The sequence below is a fragment of the Ambystoma mexicanum genome, chromosome 10 (assembly GCF_040938575.1).
Source record: "Ambystoma mexicanum isolate Mex_15411 chromosome 10, UKY_AmexF1_1, whole genome shotgun sequence".
Lineage (NCBI taxonomy): Eukaryota > Metazoa > Chordata > Amphibia > Caudata > Ambystomatidae > Ambystoma > Ambystoma mexicanum.
Genome location: NC_090932.1, coordinates 725025091 through 725049840, shown reverse-complemented (window position 1 = coordinate 725049840; position 24750 = coordinate 725025091). Strand labels below are relative to the sequence as shown.

The window sequence follows — 24750 nt, the reverse complement described above, 5'->3', positions numbered from 1 at the left end:
ACCCTACTCGGATGACCAGAATTAAATAAATATATATCAGTTAAAGCTGTGTGCAGGTAAATCAATGACAAATGGCCTTTCTCTTGCCACTTTCTGAGTGTGATACGAGATCATCATTTTGATCGCTGTTTCCTGAAATACCACTTTAACTCATACCAATGGGATCTCTTTAACAGTCCATGATGTTTGTTTACTGGAGGCTGCCTATGTTCCAATTCCTAATTTTCTTTTTGGGAGGGGCATGGTCACACACTGCAAAGAGTTAGGGTAAAGCTAGTAAACAGATGAGGGTTAAGCATTGGAATAAAGCCCTGTTTTGGTTCTTGGTGCATTCATGGTGTGTATAAATATTATAAAGTTATTAAGCCCCTGAAACCACTGAATAGTAAACTTCAGACATTAAATGCAAGATAAGAAGATTAACATCCTATATATTGACTGGTAAGATTCATTTTTAAAATCTGCGCATTTGCCGAGAATTTTGATAGGCCTACCACATTTATGGTAAACTGGGAAGACACTGAGAAGTTAGCCAAAGCCCAATGAAGGTAGAGTGGAAGAGCAGTCAAGGCTTAGTCTCAGGAAAATTTTGAGAGTGGTCTAGAGCTACAATGAGTCCACACAGAACACCACCAATAATTCAAATAGGTCAAAAAGTACCAAAAGTACATGTATGTATTGGGCCTTTTCTGAACACATGAAGCTGTAAAACAAATCACAGGTAAGGTAATCAAAAACCATATATTGAGGAGGCCACCAGGGGACGTGTGGATAGCAGCATAGCCACAGCGCTCCCAGCCCACCAGGACCAGAGCCCTCAGTTTCACCTCCCCCTTTCACCTGATATATGGGGCATACTTCCCTCTGATTCAGGGACCCCACTCGCGGGATATCAACATAATCTGCGCAATGGAAAGCCCATAAGATCTCTTTGCATTATCGCTGTCTAACACTTGAAGCGACGCAGGCAGCAGCTCCAGAACTCAGACACACGGTTCGGGGATCTTGCTGATGCACTGATCGTTGTGAAAACTGCCCAGCTACTTTGCTCCATGCAACCGCTCACGGGACAGGTGCGGGTGTGTGGGGGGGGTCTCTGCTCCACCATCCGTCTTCCAGTGGATTCTAGAGGGCCTCCGCCAGTGCCTATTGAGTGGCCTAGGCATCAGATGCACCCTGTGGGGCTCGCTTTACATCGGAAAGGGGTGAGCCCAGAACGGGGGAGGATGACTGGGGAGCTGGCATGCAAGCCCTAGAGGCCAGGCGCATACAGTCCCTAAACCTTCTACTTTGAGAAGGGAGACCATGTCCTGATCGCCCTCCACCCACACCTTGCTGGATAGAGATTTTCCTGTAGGAGTGATAACGGGTCCTGGCACTGTAAGGAGGACATTTCCTCCCAGAAGTATGAATTAAGAACGAGGATCCCAACACAAACAGCTAGTAACGATGAGCATGACCACCAGTGAGGGCCTGGCCTAGGACACTCAAGCAATTAGGGGCCTACTCTTCATTACATTCCCTAATGACTGGACGGACAGCAGGGGACCCGCACCACAGTGATATCGCCGGGGCATTGAAAACACTATGGTATTAGTGAGGCGAGTACGCCGACGGATGTGAATTGATGAGTGGAGAAACTTTGTCCTGTATTCAAGGACCAGTTGCACACTAACCTTAACATCATATCTTCTGGAAGGGGACAGAACGTTCTTTAGGGCAGGACTGTAGGGAACTGGCGAGTGCACATGCAAATTGTGATATCTAGGGGTACTTACAGAACACAAGCTTTGACACAGAGTTCTCCCCTGAAGCCTCCAAAGCACTGATCCTGTGCAAGTGAAAACTCTAGAAAGGGGTAAATGCATCCCTAACGCAGCGATTGGTGGGGGACCCTGCGCAGGCAAAGCGAATACAACCTGAGACGTTGACCCTAGTGGTTTCCCTTATACCAGCTATCGTTAAGCAACCAAAATCACGATTGAAGGTCGCCCTCTTATACTGGAAGGGAACTGCCCCTAGACTTGATAAAGAAATAATAGACGGAAAATCGCACATTGGGGCAAGAGGGGTACTGCCCCTGATGAGCTGGAAGGAAGCCCTCCAACGATATAAGTATCCCATGGTGGCTCCGAAGGATCCGCGCACGGGGGTCCAACACTCACCTAATGTGGCAAAGTATAGAGGCATTACTAGAAGAGATAATACACATTAGAACTGACATTGGTTGCAGACTTGATGGATTGGATAAAAAAGTGAAAGCCATCTATGACCGACTCCAAGGGAGGGAGGAAGAAATGATGCTTATAATGGATGACTTTGAGAATCGAGAATGGAGCAACAACCTCATTTTTTTTGGCTTCCCGGAAAAAAGAGGGAGTGGAGAACAGAAGGGCATACAGTTAAATTAATTTTGGAAGTCATTAGACAATTATTTAGTAGTCAAGCCATCAAGGAACCTACGATTGACAGAGTACTTAGGGCAGGAGGACTGGCTCGTGGACCAAGATCAGTGCTGACAAAGTTCCCCTACTATACAGAGAAAACCAAAGTATTAGGGAAGGCTAGAAGAGACAGGCCTATAGGTTATGGTACCTCCAAACTTGTAATATACCAAGACCTCTCTAGCTTTACACTTGCAATGCGACGCCTATGTTCCTCCCTCACCAGGTGGCTAAAAGGGAGTGAGATATCGATGGGGGTGGAGAGGGGGTGGTTCCCTTTTCATTTTAGATTTGGTACATGGGACAGAAATACAGACTTGTCACTGAAGAAGACATTTGCAGTCTCTCTAAGGAGCTACTAGGAGAGGAGGATCCCCAAGACCAAGCACTAGCCTTGATTAGTAGAAGAAATCGGAGAGATAGGGAATCCAAAGACAGATAACGAATCCCAGGCTCCTGGAAATTTAAAAAGATGAATACCCCGTCCCTTGCAAAGCGATGAGGGTGGATCCATGTGGTGGTGGCTGAGAATATCGTACACACAGACTGGATTTGCCGATAGTACCAATCTAAAGAACAGTGTCCTGTCAACAGGTATTCAGTTGCAATTTGGTGGATGGGGCTAAAGGGAGCAGACAATGATGGGGAGATAAATGTATGAGAGGGAGCGTACACCTGGAAGTGGGTTGAACCAACGATTCTAATGTTGACTGAAGCGATGGGCTCTATTAACTGTAGGGAGCCCCCCTGCTGTTAGAAACTGGGGTGTATATATATTTTTCTGATGCTTGTGAATCTGCTTAGAATCACAGAATGTGCATATAGCCCCACATCTAGTGGTAATCAGAGTATTGCATCTTTTTTTTTGAAGATCGAAAAGGGACGTCGACATGGGCATGACTGTAACACTATCCCGAACGTGACTTGTAGTGTACCCAAAATCCCTCACACGTCGTGTCACCAGATTGTTTTTTTCCGCCTACCTAGTTGGTTGCACATAATGCAGAGCTCGTAAGAGTTTATATTGCTGTTTTCTATTTATCAGTAATTCCACTGCTTGGTTCGATTGCCCTAGACGGCTGTTTTCACTTGGTCCTGTTTGCTCGGCGACTGTGGACCGTGTGGCCTTGTGCTCAGGCCCATCCTTCACTGTAGGGCAAGTGGGCCCCGTTTGTTCTTTCTCCTTTGAGAATGCCTTTTGTGTACCCCTTCTCTTCCTCTTCTTGGTCTGGCTGCCGCTTCCTTCTGCTATGGAGAGGACTCCTTTTAAATTTTGCCCGTCTTGCAACTGCAAATTTCCCTGGAAGGACACACATCGTCTATGCAATAGGTGTCTCCCTCGTGACCATGACGAGTGCTCGTGTAAAGCCTGTAAGCTCTTTCAGCCCAAGACCTTGAAAGACAGGCGTATGAAACTGTGGGCGGCTTAGAGTCACTCCCCCACTGGCGCCATTGCATCAGTCGAGGTATCCGTCGGCAGCCAGGGCTCAGAGTGGGAAGCTGTTGACCTTACTGTGTAGCCTTTGCGCTCCCATGTTTCCGTTCCCAGCCCCGACAGGCATACCGCCGGCAGTGCTATTGGGGAAGTCACACCCCAGTGACACGGACACTCGCACACCACATGCTTCAAAGCGCACAACCCCCTATCTGTCCTCGGCGGATCAGTTAGGAAAGTTTCAACGGCCGCAGGCCCGTCTAAGTCTCAGACTGGGCCTTTCGAACCTAACGGTTTGGCACCTTGTGCACAACCACATTCGCAGCATAAGCATGGGACTAAATCCACCAGTGGGCGCCCCCTCAAAACTTCCTCTTTCTATGCGGTACAATCGGAAGGTGCAGCAGTTCCAAAAGACAAACTGAAACACTCCCAAAGCTTCAGGAGAAGCTTTCTAAAGCCGATAGGCCTGTTTTGGATCCCAGGAAGGCCCTTGCCTTACCTGAGGACTATTCTCCAGCCTCCCCTCCTCTTTCTAGGGACCTACTTCATAGCTCAGCCCCACCTGGCCCTTTCCCCCTCCAGACCATTCAGACTCCTCTGTATGGATCCGGGATCGGTTTGGGGCCTGTATGAGCAAGATGGCAGAGTTCATTGACTTCTCAGGCCAGTTTGAGGACATTTTGAAGAGACATAGGGATGTGGACCCGTACCCCATCCCGCCTAAGTCCCAGAGGCTCCAGTCTTCTAGTGTCCAATTTCCCTCCTTGGAGGATTCTCATCAGGGCCCCCCTTCCTCTCCCAAGTCGACGTCTTTGGTGGTGGTCCAGATATTCCCAGCCTAGCCTGGATGCAGCCTATGCCCAGGGCCAAGGCCAGGATGACCAGGATCCCAATTACCAGGACTCAGTCTGGAATCCTCTGGATGACCCGGGCACGTGGCACACCCCGCCACATAGGACGCCGACAACTTCTTTCTGGATGCGCCTACTGCCTCCCAGCCTAGAGACTTGTTGCCTATAGACGACCAGATGATGTTCAATACCATCCTGAAGAAGGCTGCTGACCCTTTCAAAATGATCACACACAAAGCCACCCCTGATTCGGACTTTGTGGAAGATATTCTCAAGGAAAAGACCACGGTCAGTCAAGCCATCTCATTGTATGCCCTGGTTAAGCGTGTTACCACCTCTGCCGCGTATTCAATCAGGATTGCCAACAACCTTGCAAGCTATAGTGACGTTCAATGGGCCCTTGTTCAAGACAGCTTTCGAGATGTCCCGGAGCCTGCTCGCACCACCTGTTAGCAGTGGTCACACAGCGTGAACCGGTCACCCAAAATATCCTCAAGAATACTCTTGACTCTGCTGAAATGGCGGGGCGTACCCTTGCCCATGGAACCCTGCTGAAACACCACGCATGTTTAAAGAGCTCAGGTTTCAAACCAGAGACTCAGGCTTCTTGAACAACAAGCCAGTGGTGGAGGCCAACTTCTTCAGAAAAGCGGTTGGTGAAGCCCTGGAGATGACAAAAAAGAGCACAAGACCCTCAAGTCGCTCATTCAGATCTCGGCTAAGCCCTTTGCCCAACGTGGCAACTCCAACTACCGCCGGTCTTTTCATGGGCAGAACTTCTCCCGCTCTGCCCATGCACAATATGGCTCGGGAGGGGCCAACTCGGCTTCCGGACAGGGCTCCTTTGGCAACTTCCAATTCCAACGAGTTCTCATTGAGAAAAGGGCAGGTGCAGAACTCTGCTTGCAGAGGCTCCCTGGGCCTCCGCCTCCAAGTGACTTATTGGTACGTGTCCCCCTCACACATTTCCCCAGTTGGGAGACGTCTAACATCATGTGCCCACACATGGTAGGGGATCACATCAGATCAGTGGATACTCAAGACCGTTGCCCTCGGGTACTGCATCGAGTTCCTCCAGGCATCCCGCTACCATCCGCCCAGAAGCAGACTCCTGTCATCTGACCATCAGTGCATCCTGTTGGAAGAATATCAGGTCCTGCTGCAAAATGGCACCATCAAAGTCGTCCATCTTCAGGTAAATAAGGTTCTGATGCTTGTTAATTTGCTTAGAATCACATGCTGTGTATATAGTCCGACATCCAGTGGTCAATGCGGAGTATTGCATCTTGTGTTTCGAGAATCCAAAGGGGACGTCGACATGGGCGTGCCTGTAACACTATCTGATTTTTTTTTTTTATCCGCCCAGCATACTGGTCGCCTTATGCGGAGCTCATCCACAGAAATTGCTATTATTTTCTTCGACCTTTGATGTGTGTATATAAATATATATCTCCCTACCGTCCCGTTCATCTGCGGCTGTTTCCAGTTCTCTGCCGAAGACGGTCCACAGACCTTCTGGCCAGCCTACACAGTAGGGAGAGTGGGTTAGGGGTGGACATTTCCCTTTCTGAAAATGCCTTTCCCCTTTCATCTCTTTGTTCCCTGGGTCTCTTTGTCACCATTATTTTTCCTCAGCTATGGAGAGGACTCCATTTAGGTTTTGTCCTGTATGCAGGGCCATATTCCCTTGGAAGGATAAACACCGTAAATGTAACCAGTGTTTACCCCTTAATCACAACGAGACGGTTTGTGCTGCTTGTAAGCTCCTGCGTCCGAAAAATTTGAAGGAGCGCTATGTTAAGCGGTGGGCGGCTTACAAAAAGTCGCAGGCCAAGTCTGGTTCTCCCGCTGCCACAACCGCCGATTGTGACGATGGGCTGAGTGACGAACAAGCCTCCGATTCGGAGACGATTGACCTCTCGCCGGTGCATTCTCGCGCTGCGTCGTCTGTCCCAGCCCCGCTTGGCAAGACTCAGGTCCTGCCATGGGGAATGTACACCCCGGCGACATAGACGCACATGTTCCCCACACTAAAGAGACAACCCCAGAGACGTCTTCGACTAAACAGTCAAAGCGGTCCATAGCGCCAATGGGCACACCGAAAGCTTCGGCCCTGTGCCTGGTAAATCAAAGGGCGCTGTTCCCAATATCCACCGTTCCTTCGAGACACATCGAAAGACAGCGTCCACGGCCGACAGGGCCCCAGTTCTGCTGAAAGTAGTAGCGCAACCAGAGGCCCGTACTTTAGAACTTCCAGATGCTGAAGTGATTTCTGAAAGCATATGCAGGATCATTTTCGGCGGATTCTCACAAGCAACAATCCAAGGATTCATCAAAACCCAAAGATGGGCCAAAAAATTTACCCGAACCTACGTAAAGGCCCAAAGAAAAACAAAAGGACACGTGTCAACCGTCGGAACTCCGAAAATAGTTTAAGGAAGCTCCTGAGGGGATTTCTTTGGCGTTAAATATGATAGAAGAGCCCTTTCCACCCCTGGACTGCTCTGGTTCATCTGTTTTGACCAGAGAAAAATTTGAAGTATGCATGGACAGGCTACAGAGATTTGTAGAACTCTGAGAAGTCCACACCCAAGAGGTCTAGGGAGGGAAATGCCCCCCTCCCTGTGGCTAAACTGCAGAGGGAGTTTGACCCTACTCAAGATGAGGAAGAAGAGGAATATGTTTATGACCTCACTGAGGAGGAGGCTCAAAATGAAGATCTTTTGTCGACTCTGAGAAAGTACATTTAGGCCCCACTGAGGTTTGGGGAGTAGACCCGGATCGCATTGATCCTCGCCCCTGGCAGTCACCTACTCCAACACCGGAACCTGACGCCTTGCGCTTGGACTCCCCTCCAACCACCCCCACTCGACAGGCCTCCCTGGTTGACGATCAAATGGCTTTCAACGCCATATTGAGGAAGGCAGCGGAACACCTCAACATTGCTACTGAACAAGCTGTTCCAGAGGATGATTTGTGGAAGACATTTTGAAAGTAAAACTACCTGCCAGCCAAGCTATTCCTCTACTAAATTTAATTAAGAGGTTGGTCCCTTCTTTATTAAAACCAGCACTTACCAGAGCAGTGAATCCAAGGGTAGAGAAACTTTTTCAACCCTCCCCCTCTGATCCCTTCTACAACAGGGGTCATTCTACTCCAAATTCACTGGTTGTTACAACTACCAGGAAAAGAGCAGTGGTCTCCCTATCTACTAGGGAAGCACCCCCTGACAATGGATGTAAGAGACTTTACACTCTGGGGGAAAAGGTTCACTGCGGCGGCGGCTTACCCCACTCGCATTGCAAACAATACAACGTTGTTGGCCAGCTATGCTGATGCGCAATGGGCCAAGCAAGTGGAAGGCCTTCAAGAAGTCCTGGAGCCACTGCGAGCCCGTCTACTCTCAACAGTGGCAGAGGGCAGGCAAGTTAACCAAAGTAAGTTGAAAAATACTTTGGATGCAGCACAGACGGCCGGAGGATCTTTATCTCAGGGTACCCTCCTGAAAAGGCACTCATGGCTAAGGAATTTAGGGTTCAAGCCAGAAACACAAGCTTCACTTAAAAATAAACCAGTGGAGGAGACTCATTTATTTGGAAAGGTAGTGGATGAATCCCTCGAAACTGCAAAAAAGGAGCACAACACACTTAAGATTCTGGATCAGATCACCCAGAGACCTTCACAAAGAAGGGGGAGCAGGAATAGACGTTCCTTTCGTGGGCAACGATTCCCTCAAAATCAATACATCTCAGGAAATTACTGGTCCTCTCCCCAAGGAACCAGCTGCTACACCACCCCATAGCCAACAAGGGGGCAAAGACGTGGTAAAGGAAGGGGCCGGAATTCTATCCCTCAAGGCTCCCTGGCCTCAGGCCACAAATTATCCGCAGTTCCGGGTCCCCTCCCATGCATACCCGGCTAACCTCTTTTCTTCGAGCATGGGAGGGAATAACTACATACCAGTGGGTGTTAAAGACAGTCGCCCACGGGTACTGTATAGAATTCTGCCAGACCCCACAGTTCAGACCGCCACGAGCAAGACGCTGACGCCAGAACGTTTGCGCATTCTACTACAAGAAGTCGAGACCCTGCAGGAAAAGGGCAACATAGAGGTCGTACCTCTTCTACAGGTAAACAAGGGTAGTTATTCAGTGCACTTCCTTGTACCCAAAAAAGGATCTCACCATGCGCCCTGTACTAGATCTGCGCCCAGCGAACACATTTGTGAAACCTCAAAAGTTTTGTATGGTCACTCTGCAAGAAGTAATTCTCCTGCTCTGAGAGGGGCATTACATGGTAACATTGGACATAAAAAAAGCATTCTTTCATATTTCAATGTTGCAGGCACATAGAAAATATCTCAGATTTATGATACAAGACAAGCACTATCAGTTCAAAGTACTACCCTTCGGCCCAGCCTCTGCACCAAGGGTATTTACAAAGGTACTGGCAGTGGCAGCAGCACACCTACACAGGCAATCCATCCCAGTTAATCCTTACCTCGATGACTGGTTCATAACGTGATTCCTACGAAACCTGTCTGTGAAATTCCCAAAGAACAATAGATGTTTTATTCAGTCTGGGATTCTCCATGAAAGAGAAGAAATCTAGCTTGGACACCGTCGGCCAAGCAGTTCCTAGGGGCTCTAATGCGAACATGGGATGGCCTCGTCTTCCCCTCCAACAAGAGGGTCCAAAAGATGCTGTTTCAAATCCCTCCAATATGTAGCCAGTCGAGAGGTGACGGTACGCGAAGCTATGCGACTGTTGGGAATGATGGCATCATGTATTTATTTGGTTCCTCACCCGTGCTTGCGTCCAATGCAGGAGTGGCTCAACAGTCAGTGGTGTCAGGCCAGCGGACAATGGGACGATCTAGTGGTTGTCTTGCCAGCCCTCGTTCTCTCGATACGGTGGTGGTCGAGGGAGAACCTCTTGAAAGGGAAAATCCTTCACCGCCCCCGCAGTGGAGGCCACTCTAACTACAGACTCATCTCTCACAGGGTGGGGAGCTCACCTACTTCATCAGACAGCGCACAGAGTTTGGTCGTCAGACATAGCATCCAAGATTACGCCTTCAGGTACCCCCAGAACTGTTCCAAGGGGAACGGACTCTGAATAACATGGTCAGGGAAATTTGTTCCAACACCATCTCTGTAAAGGTTCACTTAGCTGCTCTTTCAGCCTACACTACATCACAACAGAAGGTGTCATGGTGGAAGATACCATTTATTAAGGCTTTCATGGAGGGAGTAAAGAGAATTCACCCTCCCATTTCTAACCCAGCTCCCGGATGGGACCTAAACATGGTTTTGACTAGACTTATGGGGTCTCCTTTCGAGCCCATACATAAAGCAAGTCTCAAAGATCTCACCTACAAGACTGCCTTTTTAATAGCCATTACTTCCATTAGGAGAGTCGGTGAACTACAAGCGCTCTGTTCTATACCCCTTTCTAACAGTTCAGAGATAAGGTGGTTTTGCGCACTCACCCTACGTTTGTGCCTAAATTCATTTCAAAGTTCCATGCGAACAAATCCATAGAACTACCAAAGTTCTTTCCGAGCCCCTCAAACATGTGAGAAAAAAGCCTGCACACACAGGATGTACGCAGAGCAGTCATGTTTTACATGGAAAGAACTCGACCACTAAGAAAAACAAATCAGTTTTTCGTTGCAGTGGCAGCAGGCAGAGAGGGTGACCCTGTCTCCAAATCTTCTATTTCTAGGTGGATTGTCAAATGCATCACACTCTGTTACACTCTTGTTAAGAGAGAACTGCCCTTCAAGCCTAGAGCGCATTCTACTCGAGGCAGTGGGGCTTCCATAGCATTAATTGCAAATGTTCCCCTAGAGTCCATTTGCAAAGCGGCAACCTGGAGTTCTGTACACACCTTTACAAAACACTATTGCCTAGACACTCATTCTAGGTCTGATTCTCAGGTGGGACAAGCAGTACTAAGACATCTTTCCACTACTGTTCCTTCTCACATCCCACCTCCAACTCCGGGTACTGCTCGCTAGTCTATGCACAGCATGTGATTCTAAGCTGAATAACACGCATCAGAAGACATGCATTACTTACCGTAAAAGCATTTCTGATGATTGTATCTGCTTAGATTCACATGCGCCCACCCTTCCTGCCCGCTCGGATGGAAGGAACATAGACGTCTTACTACTTTCTCTCTTTTCTGTACTCACTCATGATAGTCATAGGCTCCCTCACGGCAGAAAAAATACAATCAGAAGGACCTCGACGCGTGAGGGATTTTGGGTACACTAACGTCACGTTAGGTATAGTGTTACAGACACGCCCATGTCGACGTCCCCTTTCGATTCTCGAAAGACAAGATGCAATGCTCTGCAGTGACCACTGGATGTCGGACTATATGCACAGCATGTGAATCTAAGCAGATCCAATCATCAAAAATGCTTTTACGTTAAGTAATGCATGTCGTATTTCTTCAGTGTACTTGCTTGTACTCAAAAAAGACCTAACCATGCACCCTGTTTTAGATCTGCGTCCTGCGAACAAGCATGTCAAACTACAAAGGTTCAGGATGACGACTCTTTAGGAAGTAATCCCGCTGCTGCAGCAAAGAAATTGCGTGGCCTGTAACGCTTACCTTAGGTCTCTGCGGGAGCGTAATGCCTTTTCAGTAAGAGGACATGTTATCTGGGCTCTGATTTTGTGGAAACAAAAACTATAACACAACTATTGTAATCCCCATTCACAAACAAACTGTGATGTAGTGTACCTTTTGAAATAACCCTCCTTTCTCACCTGTGCTTATGTTTTGTGGAGATCTTCATCCTGGATTCTACAGGGGTGTGTTGGGTAGTTAACTTTTAATCTGAGTGGGCCGTGGTGTCGGCAGATTCTCAACTGAATGATGTCCAAACCTCTTCTAGAGGTATCTTGGGTAAGTCTTTTGGTGAAAATATATTTATATACAGTTCATCAGGTTCTGAGTTGTCCATACGTTGGAGAGATCTCTCTTACTAAAATTGTCTTTAATATTTGCAGGTTCTAAGTTCCTAAAGAGGGGCAGATGCTGCGGTATGGCTGCAACTATACTCGTTTTGAGGAAACATTAAATTATGTCAGTTTGTCGAAAATGGAGTAATAGCTGCCTTCGGAGATAAGTGCAGTAAGAAATAAGCGAAGAAAAGCCTTGCTGAGACATCAGGTAAGAACATATGGAACTTTTTTCTTCATTCATTCACTAAATACCTTTGTTTTGCAGATCTTCGGAGGAACTGTCGATGAAAATACATTCGGATGAATGCAGAGGCTGCTGAGGAAAAGTTTTAGAAGAAGGCACTACGACAGCGAATGAAGGCTGCTGAGAGAAGAAATGCTGCGGCTGCGACGGAACTTCTGACAGAAGATGCAGAGACTACAAATATTACACCGCACTGAGGAAAACTTGGAAAAAATGTTTTTTCGGTAAGTCTTTACAATTCTATTACTATTCGGTTGATTTGTAGTGGAAATTAATATCTTTGAACTTGTTTTCTTCTATTGACAGGTTTTGTCAGGAGATCACTGGAAGCGTTACCCGCTGTCAGCTGAGAAGACGCGAAGCGAGCGCTCCAGCGGAGGCGGGGCTTAAGTAGCTCCCTCTGCAACAGGTGTAGCATGCACTGCGATTTAACTATGGACTCGGCATCGGCCATGTTGAGTGTAGGGAAGGCAATGTATGTGCAATGAGCCTATGGGTGCAATGCTAAGAGTGAGGCAAATGCCTTTTGCGCCAGGCTTGAATCCACTGCTGTCCCACTGATTGACATGAAGTTCCTTGCCTCCTTAGTGTTTCTAAATGGGATCTGTATTCCTTTGCTGGGATCATGACATGGCCACACTGGACATGAAAGATGCATACTTCAATGTTCCTAGCACACAGAAAGTACCTCCAGCTTATGATAGAGGACACCCACTATAATTTCAAAGTTCTCCGGCATGGGGTCTGGCATGGATTCACATGCTCATGAATATTCCCCGTCGTCAGGCCGGGAATCCTCGGTATAGAAAAAAATCATTATCAGTTTTGTTTCTGATCTGTCTTTCTTAGTAGTAACCAATCACTGGTCTCTGGGTCATACTGCCCCCAGCCAATGACTGCCCTCTCCCTAAGCCCCGCCTCTGGCAGCCATCCTCAGATTTTTGCCACACGTTCAAGTGTTGGGAGTTCTCGTGCTGTAGCTCTCGAGCTTTTGCTGCGTTTTCGCGCTTTTTTCAGGAGAATTTTCTCATTTTTCGGTTAAATAGAGCCTCAAGCTCCACCGTTTCTACATCCGATCAACGGGGATCCGTTTCGGAGTTTTCTACGCCCCTCAAGGGTGAAGATTTCGTCAAGTTACGCTTTTGGAGGATTCCAGAAGTTCCGAGGCCTACCCCGGACATGGCCCAGGAGAAAGGAAGCTCGACGCCCAGGAAGCTGTTCAGGACCTGCCCTGGATGCCAGCTTCAGAATGTTTTCAAGGAAGACGAGCATTCGTTATGCCTCTACTGTCTCCATGAGGACAAGACGCACACGGAGAAGGACTGTGCGTTTTGTGGGAACATGTCGGAGCAGACCATGAAGGATCGCCACCTGTCTCGCCAACTGGCTGGAAGGGAAGAGCCCGTCAGGCGAGAAGAAGAAAAAGAAGTCCGAGCGGTCTTCTAAGTCCTGTGAGGGCACCCCAGCCACGGGGGCCCAACAAAAGGCTAAGCACCGCGAGTCCGCAGGCACCGGGAGCGCCGAACGGTCGGGCCCCTTGCCTGCCAGGCAGGGCGCATCCTCCCCGACGCCATCAACCACGAGCCAACGCTCTGGCTCGGGTAAGAGGAAGTCCGAGAACCCGGCGAAGCTTCTGGAGAGGCCCTTTTCGATCTCGAAGATTACGGCAGAGGGGGAGCGAGGCTCGTACCCTCCCCCCAAGGTGAAGGCCCCAGGCGTCCAGAAGGTGACGATGGCCTTAATTCACCCTGCTAAGACCTCGATTGAGGATGTCGCCGTGGCCCTGGCTCAGCCTGTGGAGGCTACACCAGTGGCGGCGCCCTCAGGACCCAGAGTCTCCCTGCCACCGCGGAGGGAGTAGTCTTTCAGGCCCATTGAGAAGACCCCCACGATGTCCTCGTTGGAAAAGGTGGGGGAGGGGCTGGTGGCTATCGTGGATACGGACACGACCTCTGACGAAGAGCTCATCGAAGTCGTGGAAGAGGCCCAGCCCATCGGGAGGGATTCCGACGAGGGTGACGACGAGAGCGACGGAGTCGCCGACAAGGCTCCTCAAGAGCCCTCACGCCCGTCGTTTCCGGCGCCGCAGGACACTTCGGCGGCCATTTTGTCAGCGATTCAGTCCTTATGTTCGGAGATGAGGACAAGGTTGCCCCTCCCCCCGACGGAGGTACCTGAGCCATACCCGACAGGGGAACCAGAGCCAGGACTTTCGGAAAGTCCACCGCATAAGAGGAGGACGACGCATCCTACGCCACCTCTCCCACCTCTGCGGCCTGCTCTGCCTTCCCCCCGGTCTACTACCCAGGGGGATGATACAGGCACGGACACGGCTACGACAGGTACAGATGACGACGGAGGTGACGACGGGACTTGTCCCCGTCGCCCCCTGCTCGGGCGTCCCCGCCCGACGAGATTGGATCCTTTCGTGCCATGATTTCCAGGGCATCTGAGCTCTTCCAGCTCTGCCCAGAAGAGAAGAAGAAGGAAGGGTTCCTTTACCAACGGCACGAGGCGAAAAGGAAGACGGTCCTCGCCGTACCGCTTCTTGATGACATCTGGGATGAGGGGCTCGCCCTCCCCAAGAACCCTGCCACGGCGCCGGCAAAGTGGGACCGGTACGAGAAGTAGTACCGGGTCCCCGACAATGCCCCCTTGTGGCTTCAGGTGCAACCTACCCCAGATTTGTTCGTCTCGGCGGCGGCAAAGAAGAAAGCTGGGGAGGGCATCGGCCTAGACATCAACCTCCCCGCAGGACGGTGAGTGAAGGAAGTTGGACACGATGGGATGGCGGATCATCTCATCCGCAGCGACAACTATCAAGGCGGCCAACGCCCTGGCTATCGTAGCCCGCTACGACAGGAAGTTGTGGTTTAAAATCGCCCCTCTGTTGGACTTCCTTCCGGATGCCAAAAGGGCGGAGGCCCTTGAAATCCTACAGGAGGGTGAGATTGCTTCGGACCATGCCATCACGGTGACAACGGACATCGCCGACACCGGTTTCCGTCAGTTGGGCAACAGCGTTTGCTTGAGACGAGGATGGCTCAAGGCCATGGATTTCCACCAGGACGTACAAGCCAAGGTTTTGGACATGCCCTTCGACGGGAACAACCTGTTTGGGAAGGCGGTTGATGAGTCCCTTCAGGCCATCAAGACAGACACAGAGACTGCCCGGGCACTGGGAGTGCTCCAACGACGACGGCCGTCCTTTCGTAGCTCCGGAGGCAGACAAGGTGCCTCCAAGGGATCCGGCAGTGGCTCCTCCACGTACCGCCAAGCTGCAAGATCTTCGTCCCAGGAAGCCTACAGGGGACGCGGCAAGTCAGGTGGTGCCCGTCATCGACAGGGAGGTCAAGGAGGCAAGGCGGCCTCCAAACAAGATTGAACCGACCGTGGGGTCGGGCCCCCGCCGAAGCACCCCGGTGGGAGGCCGGCTGGCGAGGTTCGTCAGCGTGTGGGAGTCCATCTCCACCGACCGTTGGGTGCTGGACGCCCTGGCCGAAGGGCACGCCCTCGAGTTTCAGAAGAAGTGCCCTCGCGTTCCACCCGTGGCCAGGAAGGAAAATCACGTCCCTCAACTACTGTTGGAACTACTGTTGGAAGTAAGAGCGATGCTCAAGAAGGGTGCCATTGAGCTCGTCCCAAAGAGGCTTCAAGGCTCCGGAGTTTACTCAAGGTACTTCCTCGTAAAAAGAAGACAGGAGGATGGCGCCCCATCCTGGACCTACGACGACTGAACAAGTACATCAAGGCACAGAAGTCACCCTCCAGCACGTGCTGGGACAGCTGGAGGAGGGTGATTTCCTGTCGTCGTTGGACTTGGAGGATGCGTACTTCCACATCCCCATTCTAAAAAGACACCGAAAGTTCCTCAGGTTCGTGGTCCAAGGGCGGCACTACCAGTTCAAAACCCTCCCGTTCGGATTGAAGTCGGCACCCAAGTGCCTCGCACCGGTGGCGGCGCGGCTGCGCCTACAGGGGATCCACGTCTACCCCTACCTGGGCGACTGGCTCATCCGGGCAAGGACAAGGGAGCTCGCCGTGGAGCACACTGCGAAGACCGTCCAGCTGCTCATGGACCTGGGATTCTCCATCAACTTTCCAAAATCCCACCTGGTTCCGTCGCAAGTCGCCTTGTTTCTGGGAGCCAAGCCCGACACAGTGGCGCGGCTGGCCTCGCCGTCGGAGGAAAGGACCAGGACCATTCTGGGCAAGGTGCAGCGTCTGCTGGCCACGGACATAGCCAGGGTAAGATCTATCAAATCCCTCCTCGGGATGATGTCCTCCTGCATTTATCTGGTGCGCCTTTGCAGGCTTCGGATGCGCACCTTACAAGAGTTCCTCGACGCCCGCTGGGTCCAGTCGACGGGCAGTTTCGAGGACAGGATCCCTCTCAACGAGACCTTCCGTCAGGCGATCCGGTGGTGGGTTACCCGCTCCCATCTGTCGGCGGGTCCGGACTTTCTCCAGCATGGGGTCTGGCATGGATTCACATGCTCATGAATATTCCCCGTCAGGCTGGGAATCCTCGGTAAAGAAAAAACCAGTATCAGTTTCGTTTCTGATCTGTCTTTCGTAGTAATAACCAATCACTGGTCTCTGCGTCATACTGACCACAGCCAATGACTGCCCTCTACCTAAGCACCGCCTCTGGCAGCCATCTTCAGATTTTTACCGCACGTTCATGTGTTGGGATCCTCGTGCTATTGCTCTCGAGCGTTAGTGCTATTTTTCGCGCTTTTTCACAAAAAACTTCGATTCTTTCGGTCAAAAGAGCCTCAAGCTCCACCGATCCTACATCCGATCAACGGGGACCCGTGTCGGATTCATCTGTGCCCCTCAAGGGTGAAGATTTCGTCGAGCTACGCTTCGGAGGACTCCAGAAGCTTCTCAGGCCCGGTCTCGGAGATGGCCCAGGAGAAGGGAAGCTCGACGCCCGGAAAGCTGTTCAGGGTCTGCCCTGGATGCCAGCTGCAGAACGTCTTCAAGGAGGACGAACACTCTTTCTGCCTTTACTGCCTTCATGAGGACAAGACGCACGTGGAGAAGGACTGTGCGTTTTGCGGCAACATGTCGGAACGGACCATGAAGAACCGCCATCAACGTCTCGCCAACTGGCTGGAGGGTAAGAGCCCGTCTGGCGAGAAGAAGAAGAAATCCGAGCGGTCTTCTAAGACCTTTGAGGGCGCCCCGGCGACGGGGGCCCAACATAAGGCCAAGCACCGCGAGTCCGCTGGCACCGGGAGCGCCGAACGGTCGGGCTCTACGGGCGCCAGGCAGGGCGCACCCTCCCCGGCACCATCAACCACGAGCCAACGTTCTGGGTCGGGTAAGAGGAAGGCCGAGCACCCGGCGAAGCTCCTGGAGAGGCCCCGGTCGAGCTCTAAGGCAGAGGAGGAGCGTGGCAGTGCCCCCTCCCTCAAGGATAAGGCGGTGAGCGCACCTAAGGTGGTGAAGGCCTTGATCCATCCGACCAAGCCCTCTATCGAAACGGTCGCGGCGGCCCTGGCTCAGCCTGTGGTGGCTACACCAGTGGTGGCGACCTCAGGGCCCAGAATTTCCCTGCCTCCGCGGAGGGAGTCTTCCTTTGTGCCCATCGATAGGACCCCCGTGAAACCCTCCGTGGGGAAGAAGAAGGGGGGGCAGGGCGTCGTCGTAGATTCGGCCTCAACCTCAGAAGAGGAGCTGATCGAGGTCTTAAGCCACGGCCTAGGCGTGGATGAAGGCCAGCCCGTCGGAATGGACCCCGACGCAGGTGACGACGACATCGTCGAGGATACCGACGGGGCCCCTGCTCGCCCGTCGGATTCCCCTCTGCCAGCGCCGCAAGACAACTCGGCGGCCATTTTGTTGGCCATACAGTCCTTATGCTCCGAGATAAGGACGAGGCTACCGTTACCGACGGAGGAACCTCTCCCGTCGGGGGATCCAGAACCGGGACCTTCTGGTGTTCCCCCTACCAAGAAAAGAAGGATCCATCCACCACCTCCTTTTCAACCGTCGCACCCCGTCCAGCCCTCCTCCCCGTCCACCCGAGGGGATGATACGGGGACTGACACGGCAGCGACGGGTACGGACGACGAGGCATACGACGAGGATTTTCCGTCGTCGCCTCCCACCAGGGCTTCTCCGCCCGACGAGATCGGATCTTTCCACTCCATGATCTCCAGGGCTTCCGAGCTTTTCCAACTCTGCCCTGAGGAGAAGAAAAAGGAAGGCTTCCTTTATCAGCGGCGCGAGGCCAAGAGGAAGACGGTCCTCGCAGTGCCTCTGTTGGACGACATTTGGGATGAGGGCCTTTACCTCCTCAAGAACCCTTCCACGACGCCAGCTAGAAGAGACCGGTACGAGAAGAAATACCGGGTCCCGGACACGGCCCCCCCTATGCCTCCGGGCGCAGCCTACCCCGGACTCCGTCGTCTCCGCGGCAGCCAGGAAGAAAGCGGGGGGGGGTGCGGCCTCCACATCGACTTCCCCGCCGGACGGCGAGGGAAAGAAATTGGATGCTATGGGACGTAGAGTCATCTCGTCGGCAGCGACGACGATTAAAGCGGCCAACGCCTTGGCTATCGTGGCCCGCTACGACAGGGAGCTCTGGTACAAGATAGCTCCCCTGCTGGATTTTCTGCCGGACGACAAGAGGGCGGAGGCCCTGGAGATCCTGCAGGAAGGTGAGGTGGCCTCGGACCACGCCATCACCGTGGCGACGGACATCGCCGACACTGGATTCCGCCAGCTGGGCAACGGCGTTTGCCTTAGACGTCGTGGATGGCTTAAAGCTACGGACTTTCGGCAGGACGTCCAGACCAGAGTCCTGGACATGCCCTTCGACGGGAACAACCTGTTTGGGAAGACAGTGGACGATTCCCTTCAGGCCATCAAGGCGGATACTGAGACGGCCAGGGCCCTTGGAGTCCTGCAGCAACGACGAACGCCCTTTCGGAGCGGCGGAGGCAAGGGCGCCTCCAAAGGTTCCGGCGGCGGTTTCGCTTCCTACCGTCAAGCGGCCCGCTCGTCGTCGCAAGAGGCCTACAGAGGACGAGGCAAGTCTAGCGGACCCCGCCGTCGTCGCCAAGGAGGTCAAGGCGGCAAGGCCGCGTCCAAGCAGGATTGAACCGGCCGTGGGGTCGGGCCCCCACCGAAGCACCCCGGTGGGAGGCCGGCTGGCGGGCTTCGTCAGCGTGTGGGAGTCCATCTCCACCGACCGTTGGGTGCTGGACGCCCTGGCCCGGGGCCACGCGCTCGAGTTTCAAAGAAGGTGCCCGCGTGTCCCCCCCGTGGCCAGGAAAGAACTTCACGTCCCTCAACTTCTCCTGGAGGTAAAGGCGATGCTCAGAAAGGGCGCCATCGAACTCGTCCCAAAGAGGCTTCGGGGCTCCGGAGTCTACTCGCGATACTTCCTCGTGAAGAAGAAGACGGGAGGATGGCGCCCCATCCTAGACCTGCGACGTCTGAACAAGTTCATCAAGGCGCAGAAGTTCCGGATGGTCACCCTCCAGCACGTCCTGGGTCAGCTGGAGGAAGGAGACTTCCTATCGTCGTTGGATTTGGAGGATGCCTACTTCCACATTCCCATCCTAAAGGGGCACCGAAAATTCCTCAGATTCGTGGTCCAAGGGCGTCATTACCAGTTCAAAGCCCTTCCCTTCGGACTACGGTCGGCACCCAGGGTATTCACCAAGTGCCTCGCACCGGTGGCGGCGCAGCTGCGCCGCGAGGGGATTCACGTCTACCCCTACCTGGACGACTGGCTCATCCGCGCCAAGACGAGGGAGCTCGCCGTGGTCCACACGGCAAGGACCGTCCAACTCCTCACGGACCTGGGATTCTCCGTGAACTACGCCAAATCCCACCTGGTGCCCGCGCAAGTCGCACTGTTTCTGGGAGCGAGGCTCGACACAGTGTCCCTTCTGGCCTCCCCGTCGGAGGAGAGGACCAGGACCATCTTGGGCAAGGTGCAACGGATGTTGGTGGCCGACGCGGCCAAGGTGAGGTCCATCAAGTCCCTCCTCGGGATGATGTCTTCCTGCATCTACCTCATTCCCATGTGCAGGCTCCGGATGCGCCCGTTGCAAGAATTCCTGGATGCGCGCTGGATCCAGACGACGGGCAGCTTCGAGGAAAGGATCAAGCTCGACGAGAGTTTCCGACGAGCGATACGGTGGTGGGGCACCCGCGCGCATCTGACGGCGGGCATGGACTTCCAGACCCCAGCCCACCAGGAGACTGTGACCACGGATGCCTCCCTGGAAGGGTGGGGAGCGCACACCGAAAATCTGCACGCAAGAGGACTCTGGCTCCCGACGGAGAAGTCCCTGCATATCAACGTCCTGGAGCTCCGTGCAGTGTTTTGGGCCCTCAGGTCCTTCCTTCCGTCCCTCAAGGGCAAGGTGGTGAGGATCTTCACCGACAACACCACCACCATGTTTTACATCAGGAAACAGGGCGGAACCAGGTCCCCAGCGCTGTCCAAGGAGGCGCAGGACCTGTGGCATTGGGCCGTCGCCCAAGGGATTTTTCTGGTGCCGTTTCATCTGGCAGGGATAAAAAACACCATTGCCGACTCACTCAGCAGGGAGCTGCGCTCGTGCCACGAGTGGGAACTACGGCAGGATCTGGTGGATCGCCTCTTCCGACGGTGGGGCACACCCCAGATCGACCTGTTCGCGACGGCGACGAACACCAAGTGCCGGAGGTTCGCCAGCAGGTTTCCCCAGACGAGGAGCATGGGCGATGCTTTCTCGTTCCCCTGGGAGGGCCTGTTCCTCTACGCGTTCCCTCCCTTGCCTCTGCTAATCCGGCTCGTCAACCAGCTCAAGAGGTCACGGTGCAGGATGATCCTTGTCGCACCTGCGTGGCCGAGGCAGATATGGTTCCCGGACCTTCTGGACTTGTCAGCGTCCCCGCCGATCAAGCTGCCGGCGGACGCGGATCTACTCTCCAGGGAAGGAGGCGCCATCCTCCACCACGACCCGAAGTCGCTGAACTTGCAGGCCTGGCTCCTGCAGCGCTAGAGTTTGGAGGATACGACATACCGGCCGATTGCAGAGAGGTTCTTGCAAAGGCCAGGGCGTCCTCGACTCTTAAATGCTACGGACACAAATGGAAGAGGTTCTCTGTCTGGTGCCACGCACAGAAGATTAACCCTCTACGGATTACGGCTCCCCAAGTACTGCCGTACCTGCTGACGCTGGCCAAAGCTGGTCTGGCACACGCGTCCATCAAGATTCATCTTGCTGCGATCTCCCGATACACCAGAACCACGGGGCGGACGTCCTTGTGGTCTCATCGTCTGGTGAAGGAGTTCATGAAGGGACTGTTCAGATCGTTCCCGCCGGTGAAGGCTCCGGCCCCGGCGTGGGAGCTTAATGTGGTGCCTGTCGCCTTTGTCGCCGGCCGAGAGGACTTTGCACTCGCTGGATGTAGCTAGAGCGCTGAAGTTCTACGTGGACCGCACAGAGTTTTCGGAAGACATCACAGCTGTTTGTGAACTTTGGGACTGTGAATCAAGGGAAGGCTCTCTCGAAGACTTCCATTTCCAGAGGACTCTCCGGCTGCATCATGCACTGTCACCGGTTGGCAAACCGACCGCTGCCCGGCCGTCTGAGAGCCCATTCGACCAGAGCGATCGCTGCTACCACGGCGTTCCTGTCTGATGTGCCCCTGCTGGACATCTGCAGGGCTGCGACGTGGAGGTCGACGCACACCTTCACATTCTACTGCATCGATCGGGACTCCAGGGAGGAGTCCAGGGTCGGCCAAGCAGTGCTGCGCAACCTGTTCGCCTAAGGTGAGCCTGGTGAGGAGGTAAGAGTTGCTTAATGTTGAGTTGTTGTATTGCTTAATGTTGAGCCTGTTGCCACCTCCCGTGGTTGTGAATGTGTGTACTGCTATGTATTCTCTTATTCATGAGCATGTGAATCCATGCCAGACCCCATGCTGGAGAAGGAACAAGTTACTTACCTGTAACTGTTGTTCTCCAGCATGGGTCTGGCATGGATTCACATGCGAACTCTCCCGCCTACCCCTCTGCGGCTCTTCACTTGGTCATACTGCCACTTTACGTGCTACCAAATCTGAGGATGGCTGCCAGAGGCGGGGCTTAGGGAGAGGGCAGTCATTGGCTGGGGGCAGTATGACCCAGAGACCAGTGATTGGTTACTACTAAGAAAGACAGATCAGAAACGAAACTGATACTGATTATTTTCTATACCGAGGATTCCCGGCCTGACGGGGAATATTCATGAGCATGTGAATCCATGCCAGACCCATGCTGGAGAACAACAGTTACAGGTAAGTAACTTGTTCCTTCTCCCCTTCGGAATTGCCTCGGCCCTGAGGGTGTTTATAAAGGTCCTGGCGGTAGTAGTGGCTCACGTGATCACAGTCCATCCCTGTGTATTCCTTCCTCGATGACTGACTCGTTACAGGGGACTTGTACGGAAGGTGCCTAGCGAATACCCAGGCAACAGTAGATCTCTTATTCAGCCTGGCATTCTCTATCAACAAGAATAAATTGTCTGCTCCCCAGCCAAGTCAAACAGTTTCTGGTGGCTCTGATTCGGACAGAAGACAGGCTCATCTTCCCCTCCAACGAGAGGGTTCAAAACCTGCTGTTCCAGATCCCTCACTATGTAGCCAGTCACCGGCTAACCATTAGCAACGTCATGTGGCTGCTGGAGGTGATGGCTTCCTGCGTCTTCCTTGTTCTTCACACTCGTCTGCGCATGCGCCCCATGCAGGAGTGGCTTTTGAGCCAATGGCGTCGGCCATCGGCCAGTGGGACTATTTGGTACTAGTCTCGACAGCCCTCTTTCAGTCTCTGCAGTGGTCGTCAAGGGAAAACCTTCTGCTGGGGAAAACCTTTACCACCCCTGCAGTAAAGGCCACTCTCACCAGGGGCGCATTTCTGTCGGGTTCGGGCTCACCTCCTTCAACAGGCTGCGCACAGCATGTGGTCCCCATCAGTAGCGTCCAATCACATCAACCTGTTGGAACTGCTTGCAGTGTTCAAAGCCCTGAAAGCTTTCCAGGCACACCTTCAGGGGAATACAGTTTTGGTCCTCAGACTGTACCACGGCCATGTACTACCTGACCAAACAGGGGGGCTCTCACTCTTAAGACTATTTAGACTGTCCCAGAACATCTGGAAGTGGGCACTCAAACACATGTTCCTCCTCTCACTACATGTTCCTGGGGAACTACATTTTCTGGCAGACGGACTCCGCAGAGACTTCCCCCTACCTATAGAGCACAAGTTGTAATTACGAGAGTACATTTTACTCAATGTCTTTCAGAATGGGGTTTCCCAGAGACCGACTTGTTCGCAACTTTGGAAAATGCCCAGATTACGCCTCCAGGTACCCACAAAATCGATCCAAAGGGAACGTTCTCTGGATAACATGGTCCGGGAGATTTGCTTACGCTTTTCCCGATTCCCATTCTCTTTTTTCAAATTTAATTATTTTTATTACATTTTCAACAAAACAACATATAGAATGACACCATGCAGATAATCTGCAAAAGGCTAGCAGCTGCACGCATTTCAAACAAAGACTGAGGGGCAAATGATCAAGTCCCAATGTACGCAGTGCCATCAATGTGTCTGTGCATATTGCACTTGTGTATAGGCGCGTCATAAATGCCATATATCATATCATATCATCTGTTTGTCTTTTTCCTGTAAGCTTGTGTCTGACGCTCCTGTCCAGGTCAACACAACCTATGTTTACCCGCCTGCGTGCAGCCGGGCTAAACTGCCCAAACCTCTGTACATTCAACCAACGAAACAAATGAATGCCAAACCGTCCCGCCACCTCCCCCTCATCCCCCACCCCCCCCCCCCCCCCGAGTCTTCTCATCCCCCCCCCCCAAAATCCCTGATCCTACATACAACCCTGCCCTCAGACGCTCTACTTTGCAGCACAAGCTTTTCAGTGGCATATCATCAGAGGTGTAAGGGTGTTCCTAATTGCGCTCACACCAGAATAAATAACATCCCTTTATGGAAATAAGGCCAAAAGTCTATCTTGTAAGGATAACAAGTTTAATCTTACAAAAAATGAGGATGGTAGCAAAGGACTCTGCTGCCTGAATGGTCTTCTCCTGTCCCTCTTCCGTTCATTTCTCCTGCCACAGCGGTCCCTGGCACGGGTCTATATAGCCCTGTCTTTCTGTAGTGGCGTCACTGGATACAGGCTATAGCTTCGTTCCAATTCATCCTGCTTCCATACAAGGGATGCTCCAAAACCTTCCTTTCTTCAATGTCAGCAGTTTCTGTTAGAACATGCTGCTCTACATTTTGCTAGCTGATGCAAGAATACACTGTAGCTCATGTTTAATTAATGTTGCTACCTATGAATATTTTATATAAAACATTGTCCAGTCATTCTCTCCGTATTCTTTTTTTTAAATATTTTGTATTAGCATTTGGTTTTTACCATAAACTTTTGCCTTGATAGTACAGTTAGAGATATGGGGGGGTTGAGTCAAAGGCTTCCCAAGCCAATAGCTTGATAGGAGGTCGCTGCAGCCTTGCAGGGGAGCTAGATTACTACTAGCTCTGAAGAAAGAGTCAGCGTGGAAAACATAACAATATAGATTTATTTAGCAGGAAGACAATTTTCTGTTTTTTACGTGTGCCGTGGCACGGCACATATGCATACAAAAAATACCATTGTAATCTGCACAGTAGTGGATTAGTATACAATAGTGACAGTCTACTTATTATGTTTAATATCACTACACATTAACATTGTCGACACTTGAGTAGGTGTTTCTGGTTCAGTAGTGG

General features: G+C 52.2%; 1 protein-coding gene across 3 annotated transcripts in view; it reads left to right on the top strand.

Annotated features, from left to right (window-relative positions):
* Positions 1 to 24750, top strand: part of HLTF (helicase like transcription factor) — a 1760895-nt gene that overhangs the window by 865300 nt on the left and 870845 nt on the right. The gene's annotated exons all lie outside the window — the stretch shown is intronic.